The sequence below is a fragment of the Suricata suricatta genome, chromosome 2 (assembly GCF_006229205.1).
Source record: "Suricata suricatta isolate VVHF042 chromosome 2, meerkat_22Aug2017_6uvM2_HiC, whole genome shotgun sequence".
Taxonomy (NCBI): domain Eukaryota; kingdom Metazoa; phylum Chordata; class Mammalia; order Carnivora; family Herpestidae; genus Suricata; species Suricata suricatta.
The window spans coordinates 58018628-58031021 of record NC_043701.1 but is presented as its reverse complement, the minus strand read 5'-3'; positions in this window follow the sequence as shown (position 1 = coordinate 58031021).

Sequence of the window (12394 nt, the reverse complement as noted above, 5' to 3'; positions counted from 1 at the left end):
CCGTATTAGATAAAACAGCAACAATCCAGATGGTTCAGCTAATAGAGTCACAGCAGTAAGCCTGTGTCCTACCAGGGGCACCAAGGTTACCAAGAGAGAAATGACAGCCTCAGGATTAAGCAAGGCTCTGGCTGTTTTTCCCTAGGAAAACCTTAATGGAGTTGAATGTTCTTCACTTCAGAAAAACTGCTTGTTCAAAAACAAGTGAAGACAAGAGAGAAACAGAGGTGGGAGGGGGAGCTGCTGGTCACAGAAAGGGTTAGAAAGTCACCAAAGACAGGTGGCACACAGAGGTAGAGACCCGGAAGCCACTTATCTGCCTACTAAGAAGGCACACCTGTTACCCACCCAGACCCAGTAGTGCCGGAGAAGGCACCGACATTTTCTAGAGTTACAAAAGTAAAACTCCCGTCACTTTCATACTGTCTATCGTGGCTGAAACTGGAAAGCTTGCGTGACATTGTACATCTTCACTTACTTTTTAATTGAAGTATAGTTATAATGGGAAGTTTTTTCACAAGTAGTATAGATGGAACATGATTCTCAAAAAGAGAAACAGGAATTGATAGTTAAGTCTCTCTTGCCACAGAGGTGTGAATGAATAGTGATGTATGCATCTTGTGTGCCAACCTCATGCCTCACTTTATATTATGTTTCCTACCCTCATTTCCTAAGCCCTGATCCTAATGGCTTCTCTAACATTGTATTTTGTATTTATTGTTGCTGGCCACATTTAAATTATTTTTAAAGGCTTGAGCCATATTGCTTATACTTATTTGTGGCTTAAAACATACTGCTAAATCCCTTCTGGTTAACCTTGGTTATACTCCAGAAGGGTACAGTGAGTATCCAATCATAACACCATGAAGACAGTCCGCTTCCAGAGGAATCTGAAGTATGACAGTGTTTCTTAAAGGGCAGGTCCTGGACCTGGGCATCACCTGAGTACTTAACACAGATGCAAATTTTCAGCTGCCCTTTGTCCAGACCTCATTTTTTAGTTTTCTATCTCTGCATAACAAATTACCACCAATGAAGCAGGTTCAAACCACACACATGTGTTATCTCAGTGGTCGTGGATTAGGAGGTAGGGTTAGCTGGGTTCCTGGTCTCACCAGGCTAAAATCAAAGTGTTGTGCGGGGCTGTGATCTCATCTGAAGGTGAGAGTCCTCTTCTAAGTTCACTGATTGTTGGAAAGATTCAGTTCCTTGCCTTCTTGCTAGTGTCAGCCAGGGGGCCATTCCAACTCCTAGAGGCTGTCAGCTGTTGTCCAGACCAGGACAGATTGCTTCCTCAAGGCAGCAGATCTCTAACTTTGAATCTCTCCAGTCGGCTGAGACAAAGCCATAGATAATGTAACATCGTGATGAGTGTCTACGTAGTTGAGGGAATGATATCTCATTATGCTCACAGGTCCCACCTAGACTGAAAGGCAGTGGATTACACATGGAACTCAATCTGGAGGGCCCTCTCAGAATTCCACCTGCGAAACCGTGGAATCAGAAGCCCCAATCTGAGATCCCAGATGCCCTGCCCACACCTCCCAACTCCTCAGCGTAAATTGAGACATTCAAGGATTGGTGTCAAACGAATGCCTATTCAGTCCTTCAAAAGAAGCTTTCCTCCACAAAAATATTCAGCTACCTTGAGTTTTTTGGGTACATCCCGCTCTATGTGGGAAATCAGACTTTTCATCCTGATGGCTGAAAGACCAGATCAATCAAGGGGTTAATTACACAGATCATAAAGGTTATAGATGGCCCCATCTTTATGCAGTCATTGTTAAAAATTCAACTGCAGCATTTATTTCAATGAACTCCTTTGACTATGTGTTCAACACATGAACTCAGGGACTACATAAAACATTATCCCTATTAGTTCAAATTTTCTGACTCCTTAAAAGCTTCCAGTGACTGAAGGAAAAATGCATCTGTCATATATCCTCTGCCATTACAAACACATTTATTAAAATACAAATAGCGCAATGGGGGGTGTGGGGGTCTCAATTGGTTAAGCATCCAACTCTTGATTTCAGCTCAGGTCACGGTCTCATGGTCCACAGATTCCAGCACCACATTGGGCTCTGTGCTGACAGCTCAAAGCCTGGAGTCTGCTTCGGATTCACTCTCTCTCTCTCTCTCTCTCTCTCTCTCTCTCTCTCTCTCTCCCTCCCTCCCTCCCTGGCTCATACTCTATCTGTCTCTCTCTCAAAAATAAATAAACATTAAAACAAAATATGAAGTGTGACAATAAGTGAGCACTGAGCACATGCTTGCACACATAAACACGTGTGCACACCTACATGGAGTAGACTGAATGTAGAGATTTTTTAGATTTAAAAAAATTTTTTAATGTTTATTTATTTTTTGAGATGAAGACAGAGTGTGAGCAGAGGTGGGTTCGTTAGAGAAAGGGAAACATGAAATTCAAAGTAGGCTCCAGGCTCTGCACTGTCAGCACAGAGTCTGACACAGGGCTCCAACTCACGAACCTTGAGATCATGACCTGAGCCCAAGCCAGATGTTTAACCAGCTGAGCCACCCAGACAGGGAGAGAATCCCAAGATGGCAGATGGCACGGAGCCTGATGTGGGACCCAAACTCACCAACTGTGAGATCATGACCTGAGCCAAAACCAAGTCATATGCTAAACAGCTGAGCCACCCAGGTGCCCCAAGACTTATAGTTATTAACAGACCTGGATGATATATGCCCTTTAGATTGTAATCAAGGTCTTAAATGTTTTCTGAGGACCTTCTAAGCCTAAGTGCAAGCTGCTGCCTGGAACTGTCTTCTGAGAAAAGCTAGGGCTCCTGCCCCCTTGGAGTCTGTGTGGACAGAAAGGAAGCTGATGCCCCTGGGAGTCGTTGATAAGTCGCCGCCCAATTTCCAGCCCCAAATCTCCTCCCAGACACAGGTGGTTTCATAGTACAACACCAATCCATATCAGTTTCATACTAAGTCATATTCAATCCCATATTCTTTCCCACAATCTTCTCAGGAAGAACTCAGAGTTTACTGACACATGAGGAAGTCACCTTTGAAAGAATAAAAGATGTTCTTTGTGACACTGTCTACAGTGGCTTCACCCAGACGCCATACAAGTCTAGGTGGCATTGTCTTTCCCAGCTGACAGGGTGGGACACCCGAGCCCACACCTCGGTTACTGAGCAGCGTGCACTTAGAGAAGGTGGCTGGCCATACCCATCTCTGGAGATCCCACACAGGCACAGAGGGGCTGTCTCTGCCTTGCCCCTGGTATAATGGTGTCTCTTTGTAACTGCCAGAGAGTAAGTTGTGTCAACAGAAGCCATTGTGGGAAAGAGTGAAAGGGCTCGCTCTGCTAAAAATAACAACCCGAGGCGTCAACAAGAGAGCAGAGGCTTTGCCTGTTGTTGGGATAGTTAAGAAAGGGCCCCCTTCCAGTCCTACTCTTTGTCCTTGAAAATGCACCCTGACAGGAGACCCACGGGCTCCTGTCTTTAGGGCCCGGAGAGACAGGGACTCTATTGTCGGGGCAGAAGCACCGAACAACACCAGCCCCACTCAGGTCGGGTAACACAAGCCAAACAGAGTGGAACATCTTCCTCTTGTATCAGAAAGGGAAGCACCAGTACAGACGAGGGAAGGGGACACCTCACACTCATGCTGACCAGGAGATGTCAACACCCACAGAGACTGTGCCGCAGCAAGTCATCCGTGCCAGGAATCACACTCTGGTTTCTGAACACTGAGTTTAGTTTTCTTTTTTTTTTCCTCTAAGTATATTTCTTTATTTTGAGAGAAAGAGAGAGAGAGAGAGCATGGGCAGGAGAGGGGCAGAAAGACAGAGGGAGAAAAAGAGAATACCAAGCAGGGTCTGCATGGTCAGCTCAGAGCCCAACACGGGGCTTGAACTCATGAACCATGAGATCATGACTAGAGCAGAGAGCAAGAGTTAGATGCTTAACCGACTGAGCCCCCCAAGTGCCCCCTGAGTTTATTTTTCTATATGATTTTCCCATCTTAAATCTTATCATATTAAACCAAGTGTGGCAATCGTTTTGCAATACATGCATATATCAAATCATTGTATTGCACACCTTAAGCTTATACAACACTATCTGTCAATTAAACTAAAGGGGCAGAATTATCTTAGACTTCAGCATACCTGAGCACATGTTTATAGAATCCTTCTGAGGCCTTAAGTGAACGATATCATAGAAGTGTGGAGTAATACAGGTTTTCTTTATAGGAGCACCTGGGTGGCTTAGTCAGTTGAGCGTCTGACTTCAGCTCAGGTCATGATCTCATGGTTCATGAGTTCAAGCCCCGCACGGGATTCACTGCAGTGACCCACTTTGGATCCTCTGTCCCTCTCTCTCTCTCTCTGCTGCTCCCCTGCTCATGCTCTCTCTCTCAAATATACATAAAACTTTTTTTAAAAATGTTTTCCTATAGAATCATTGGCTGTCATTAGGAAGAGAAATTTATCTTAATCTCATTTCTTACCTTGAAATCAACTCTTGAAAAAGCTAATAGTCCTTCTCTGGTCCTACTGCTTCCAGAGGCTAAATGAGTTTCAATTAGTAGCAAAATGTCTAAATCACAGTTCTAAAGAACATTGAGATAAATGAACCAAACACAGAAGACCCAAGAAGAAAAGCTGTCCTTTGTTGGCCAAGGCATGACCTGCTGTTAGGGTTATACCAAGTAAAAAAAATTAACATTAAATTAAAGGGGCGTCTGGGTGGCTCAGTCGGTTAAGCATCAGACGCTGGCTTAGGTTATGATCTCATGGTTCACGGGTTCGAGCCCCACACCAGGCTCTGTGATGACTGCTCAGAGCCTGGAGCCCAATTCCGATTCTGTGTCCCTCTCTCTCTGCCCCTCCCCCATTTGCTCGTGTGCACTTGCTCTCCCTCAAAAATAAATAAGCATTTAAAAATTGAAAAAATAAACGTAAGTTAAAGATGCGGAGAAAGGGCTCCCTCCCCACCACCTTCTCCTCTCCCTTGTCTCACAGAAGACCTTGAAACAAGCAGGAAATATGGTGGGGATAGAGGAATACATCATTTCAAGTCAACAACTCCATTCCTGGGGCTACCATATCCAAGGTTCACCTCACAAGGGAGCTTCGATGCTCAACCTCCCTCCTGCCAGGCAGAGAATAGCCTGCATGGGAAACGACAGCAACTGCACACCGTATGCGGAAGCCAGGCCAGATCGGGTCAGACCGGTGGTGAATCACCTGGTTCAAAAGTAATGTGCACTTCTAGGGATTTACCCAAGGGATACAGAAGTGCTGACTCATAGTGGCACATGTACCCCAATGTTCATAGCAGCACTGTCAACAATAGCCAAAACATGGAAAGAGCCTAAATGTCCATCACCTGATGAGTGGAGCAAGAAGATGTGGTGTATATACACAATGGAGTACTACACGGCAATGAGAAAGAATGAAATCTGGCCATTTGTAGGAAAGTGGATGGACCTCGAGGGTGTCATGCTAAGCGAAATAAGTCAGGCAGAGAAGGACAGATACCATATGTTTGCACTCATAGGTCTAACAGGAGAAACCTAATGGAGGACCAGAGGGAGGGGAAGAGAGAGGGACGCAAAACTTGAGAGACTATTGAATACTGAAAACAAACTGAGGGTTGAAGGGGAAGGGGGAGAGAGGTGGTGGTGATGGAGGAGGGCACTTGTGGGGAAGGGCACTGGGTGTTGTATGGAAACTAATTTGACAATACACTATTTTAAAAAAAGAAAGAAAGAAACAGCAAAAAAAAAAAAGTAATGTGCAACCTAATGTCCCTTGGTGACATGCACATTCCTCTCAGGGGTGCCTGCCCATAATCACGCCGCAAGGTTCCACATAAACCAAGCGATCAGCAACATGCTTCACTCTAGGTCACTCTGGGTCTGCTCTTTTCATGGACGTGACTTCAGAAAAAAGGGAGCTGATGGCAGAGATCTCAGACTTCCCTCCTTCCCCATCTCACCCCAAAGTCACTTACCACAGACCCTCCAGGACCTCTAAGGGCACCGTCTGTGTCCCTGACTCCTTGCAGGAATATTTGTCATTCTTTAACCTGGTAGCCTCCGTGTTTCAGGCTGCTGGTATTTACATTTCCTGGGAGCACAGCTTCTTTGCTTCACCACCTGCTCTTCTCCTTTCCAGACCCTCAAAAGCTCAATGTAAGGCATTTGTTCTCATTTTTATTTTTATTTTTTCACATTTTTTATTTATTTTTGAGAGAGAGAGACAGCACGAGCAGGGGAGGGTCAGAGAGAGAGGGAGATATAGAATCCGAAGCAGGCTCCCGGCTCTGAGCTAGCCGTCAGCCCAGAATCCAACACAGGGCTTGAACCCACAAACCGTGAAATCATACCTGAGCCGAAGTCGGCCACTTAACCGACTGAGTCACCCAGGAGCGCCCATTTTTAAATCTATGGTCTCTGTTCTGAGATTTTATCTCCCTTGTAACAGCCCTAGCAAAAAACACGAGCACATTGGCGACCTCTAGGAAAGGAGGGTTACATGAAATAATGACGCTCGAGCTGGTGGGAATTCTGATCCCAGTCACCCCGCAGTGTGTGGGCACAGGGTGATGCAGCTGCTTTTGCTCAGTCTACTCCCAGGGGAAGAAGTTTCAGGGGACCTAATCTTCTTCTCTTGCTACTCTTGCCCGGTCAATATTCCTGGGTACCTCCAATGGTGAGAGCAGGACTGAAGCCACTCCAAAAAGCAATTTCATGTGAGATTTGTTTTCATTTTCCTTTAGAAAAACTGTGAATATTTTTTGCCACTGGAGACCTCAGGAGAGCTACCGTGTGCTCCGTAGCTTTAGGGGGCATCAACTCTCCAGGGAAGGGACCAAAACAATGTGACAGGAGCAGTCCTTAGCGTCAGCTGGTAATGGGACACGGTAAGGGCAACACTTGCCCTTCTTTCCTTTAACCCAACGGTTAAATAAAGAGCGTTGCCGTGGTCTCGGTCCCAAGTAAGAGCGTGGATTACTTCCAAATTCAGTCCTCTAGCGTCACCTGGTGTTAACTTCTCTAATTACTCCTTATCCGTTAAAACGAAAAGTCTGTTTATAAACTTCTTTTTTAAAGTGCTTATTTGGGGCACCTGGGTGGCTCAGTCGGTTAAGCATCCGACTTTGGCCCAGGTCATGATCTCACAGTTCGTGGGTTCGAGCCCCGCGTCGAGCTCTGTGCTGACAGCTAGTTCAGAGCCTGGAGCCTGTCTTCAGACTATGTGTCTCCATCTCTCTGACCCTCCCCTGCTCACACGGTATCTCTCTGTCTCTCAAAAATAAATTTAAAAATACATAATAAAAAAAGTGCTAACTTCACAAAAGTCTGATAAACACAGCACCAAGTTCACATATGTAGGTAACTTTCAGATGAAAGGACATTAACATGGCTGTTCATTTGGTGACTCACAGGGCATGGCACCCATAAACCACTAGAGCAAGCTTTGTTTTTATTTGTCACTGTTGTTATTACGAAAAGAACAGAAAATATAGGGGGTTACAAGAGTTTGTATTGTCTATGATATAGTAGCTCTTGAAAGTTATCAATGAATTGCCTTTTAACAGGAACAGCTAATAGTTACGTGAAAATCTAACAAATACAGTTTTATTATTAAAAAGACGGTGCCTTGAGTAAGTAAAATCCTAAAGCCAAGCTTTCCCTAATTGAATTTTATCCCTAACAAAAGGTTAATCAAAATACCACATTTGTTTCTTTCTACAGTTGAGACTATCCCTGCAAAATAGGGATGTTCATAGTCATCCCTCCTGGAGAAAATATAATAAAGAAGCTCTGATAGTTTCACAATTACCTCAGAGCCTTGATGTTATCATTCTGAAAATAAAATGGAAACACATACTCAGAACTCAGGAGGTAACTTAAAGCTGATAGATGGGTTTTATCATTACATGTTTTCCTAAAATTGAGCACATGCATGGCAAAACGCTTATATTAAAGCCAGACTACATTACACACGCAAGTTTACTTTATAAGGGATTACGTGTTTGCAAACTCTTGCATTTAACCCGCCCCCAAAGACTCAAGGCCGGAAAGAAATGAATGAGGGCTCTGCCTGTTTCATAATGAGAAATACGTCATCTGATAAAAAGTCCTCCTGGGGTTTACTGTTCTACCGTATTGGAGTGGGCAAGCTAAAAAGGAACCGGCTAAACAAGTATGAATGTAATCAAAACAACTAATTTTGAGCCCTTCCTGCCTGCCAGCACTGTTCTCAGTGTTTAACACGTGTCTCCCAGTAATGTTCCCCAAACCTGATGACATGGATTCTTGTGATTCTTTGTCACAAATTAGCTCTTACACAGCTGATGATAGACAGTGGGTTTGTAACACATCGTGCCTAACCACGCCTGATGCTTCCCAGCACGTTAATGCCTTAAAGTGATCAGAGACAAGCGTTCTCACAATGAAAGACGAGGTTTACCAATAGAGACTTCAAAAAAAGTGGGGGGCGGGGGGGACAGTATCAAAGTGCCATTCTTTCCTGCAAGTGCAGCCTGGTTTCCCGGCTTCAGAACGGTGAGGTTTTCATCCATATTGATCCATTTGGGGAAAACACGTTTGCTGATGAAAAAGGTGTGAAAATATATCTTCCTTATTAAGACAGTGCATTCGTGAAGATTAAAAACAATGCTATCCGGGGTGCCTGGGTGGCTCAGTTGGTTGAGCCTCCGACTTCGGCTCAGGTCAGATCTCACGGTCGTGGGTTCGAGCCCTGCATCAGGCTCTTTGCTGACAGCTAGCTCAGAGCCTGGAGCCTGCTTCCAGTTCTGTGTCTCCTTCTCTCTCTGCCCCTCCCCCTCTCATGCTCTGTCTCTCTCTGTATCAAAAATAAATAAAACATTTAAAATAAATAAATAAATAAAAATAAAAAATAAAAACAATGCCATCCAGGACCCACAACTTGGAGGAGGAAGCGTGTGGCCAAGTATAAAGGCTTCAGAGAATTGACTAACTGTGATTTTAGGTGCTAATGCCTGTAGAGAACCGTGCAAGTACTTCTGTTATGATTAGTACTCTTTGATTAGCACTCTGATTACAGAGTCCCATAGGTTTTAGTTGGGATGCCCATCAGCCCTGGTACTTTTAGTGCATGATTTCGCAGAACATGCATTTTTTTAGGAATGCATGAATGGCATACTTCATCATTCCCATTTTACAGGTATGAGAACTGAGGCATCAAGCATTGAACAATCTTTCCAAAATCACACAGCAATTACACAATGAAGTCACAGGGGACACCCACTTTGACTGCAGATTCTTATTTTTAAGGCACTAAATGTGAAATTTTAAATGAATATTAACATATGTGGTAGTTTTTAAATATGTCCACAGATTTGTTTTTTTCCTCCCTTCAAAAAGTAGAAGGTGGCCCCCACTATGCTCTTGGGTGTGGGACAGACTTAACTCATTCTAACCAGCAGAATATGGCAGACAGGTGGTGTATGGCTACCTGGAAGATAGTGTGGCTTGCACTACATCAAAGTTCAAAGTTTTCTCACTGCAACCAATACCATTAAGAATGTGAGTAGGATATACAAGGAATTTTAAGATACAAAACAGATGAACATACGGGAAGGGAAGCAAAAATAATATAAAAAAGGGAGGGGGCAAAACATCAGACACTCTTAAATATAGAGAACAGGCAGAGGGTTGCTGCAGGGGTTGTGGAAAGTGGGGGGATGGGCTAGTATCCAGGGGCATTAAGGAATCTAGTCCTGAAATCACTGTTGCATGTAGTGATTAATTAATTAAAAATAAAAATAAGTAAATTTTATTCATTGAAAAAAAGAATGTGAATAGGATAAAATATTTGCAACTCGTATATCTGATAAGGAACTTGTATCCAGGATATGTGTTTTTGAAAAAAACTCATACAACTCAATGACAAAAAGAACAGCCCACATTTATAAATGGGCAAAGAATCTGAGGAAACATTTCTCAGGAGAAATGGCCAATAAGCACATTAAAAGTTGTTCAACATCATTAATCATGAGAGAAATGTAAATCAAAACCACTGCTTCATGCCCACTAGGATGGCTACATTGAAAACCACAGCTCATAAGTGTTGGCCAAGGTTATGAAATGTTCCCATCATTCACTGCTGATGGGAATATAGAACAATGCAGCTGGTTTGGAAAACAGGCATTTCCCCAAAATGTTAAACACAGAGTTATCACATGACCCAGCAATTCCTACCCCATATATGCCCCAGAGAAGTGAAAATTAATGTCCACAACAAAAAGATGTACATAAATGTTCCCAGCAGCATAATCCTTTCAGTCCCAAAGTGCAAACAACCCAATGTCCATCATCCGACTCATGAATAAGCCAAATGTTATACATATAATGAATATTATTCAGCAGTAAAAAGAAAATACTGATGGGGGGAGGACTAATGAAGGAAAAGTTCTACAAAATCCAAGGGAAGAGGGCTCCAGCTACATCGGCTTTGCATTGCCTAAGCAGCCTGGGGCTTCTTTGCCGCGTGACTTTACTGTGGAGCCTCCAGTAAAGCTAGCTGAATTGCACATTGAAGATCCACCCTTCTGTGGACAAGTGGCAAGTGTCAAAACTGAGGCCTGACTTTTCTGAAAATATCAGCTTTCTGCAGGATCTGGAATAATGGATGTGAAAGGTGACTCTACCCTCTGACCAAGGAAACCGAATCACAGCCCTCATTCCCTGGGAGTCAGATGAGTTCCAAGACAAGGAAGCAACCTTGCCCTTGAGGAACTGGGAGTCTCTGACCCTCCTGGACCAAAGGGACTACTGTTCGGACATGGGGGTCCCTCACCAGGGCCACTCTCTAAGCACAGGGTCTGACGCTGACACTGCCCAAGAGGGAGAGACGTCTCCAGAGGGGGAAAATCCAGCCTGTCCAGTCATGAGAACTCAGCCCTTACCTTGACCAATTCTGACAATACAAATAATTCTGATGCAGGACACCTGAGTGGCTCAGTCAGCTAAGCATATGACCCTTGATTTCAGCTCAAGTCATGATTTCACAGTTTGTGAGATCAAGCCTGACATCAGGCTCTGCACTGATAGTGCAGAGTTTCCTTGGGATTCTCTCTTTCCCTCTCTGCCTCTCCATCTCTCTTTCTATCTCTCAAAATAAATAAATAAACATTTTTTAAAAATATGTCAGATGAAAACAGTAGGCCTGCTTCTTAAATATCTCTTAATGTTTTGGGTACTGTACAAAGTGGGGTTTAGGATGGTTTTGCTTTTAAATAAAGAGGCATATAAACAAAAAGGAGAGAGAAAACATTATCCAAATGCTATAACATGGATGACCCTCGAAAACATTTTCACGGGCGAAAGAGGTCAGACACAAAAGGCCATGTATTTTATGATTCCATTTATACAAAATGTTCCAACAGGCAAGTTTATAGAGATAGATGGTAAATAGCAGTTCCCAGGGAGGTGGGAAGAGGAGGGAATGGGGAGTGGCTGCTTTCTATTTGAAGTGCTGAAAAGTTCTGGAACTAGGTAGTGGTGACGACGAATATCCTAAAACACAGAATTATATACTCTAAGTGGGTGAGTTTTGTGGTAGGTGAATAATATCTCAAAAAACTCTCTTTAAAAAAAGACATTGCAATGTCTGCCTTGCTCCTGCTCGCTTTCCTACACATAGGGTAACATCACTCTCTCCTTTCTCTGTGGGGAATGCTTGCTGCTATGTTGGAAAAGGTCCACATGCCAGGGAACCAAGGCCTCTAGTCAATGGCCATGGGAATCGTCCTGAAAGCAGATTTTTCATCCAAGCCATGCCCTCAGGTGACTGAAATCCTGACTGAGATCTTGACTGTAATCTTATGAGACACCCTGAGCTGGACCACCAGCTGAGCCATTCCTAGGGGCCCCTGCCCCTCACCCACCTGAGATGGTAAGCTCGTGGCTGTAGGCTGCTAAGCTTTGGAGTAATTTGTTACACAGCAGAAGAACGCAGGCATACCCCCAAATTTGCTGCATTTCCCTTTATTGTGCTTCACAGATACCATGTGTTTTATAAATTGAAAGTTTCTGGCAACCTTACATCAAGCAAATCTTTCAGCACCCTTTTTCCAACAATGTTGGCTCTCACTTTGTCTCTGTGTCACATTTGTGTAAGTCTCTCAGTATTTCAGACGTTTTAATTATTATTACTTATATTTCTGATGGTGATCTGTGATCACATTATAAACAGCTGAAAGCTCAGATGGTGGTTAGCATTTTTCAGCAATAAAGTATTTTTTTCCATAATATTTTATTGTCAAATTGTTTTCCATACAACACCCAGTGCTCTTCCCCTTAAGTGCCCTCCACCATCACCACCACCTCTTTTCCCCCCTCCCCCTTCCCCCTC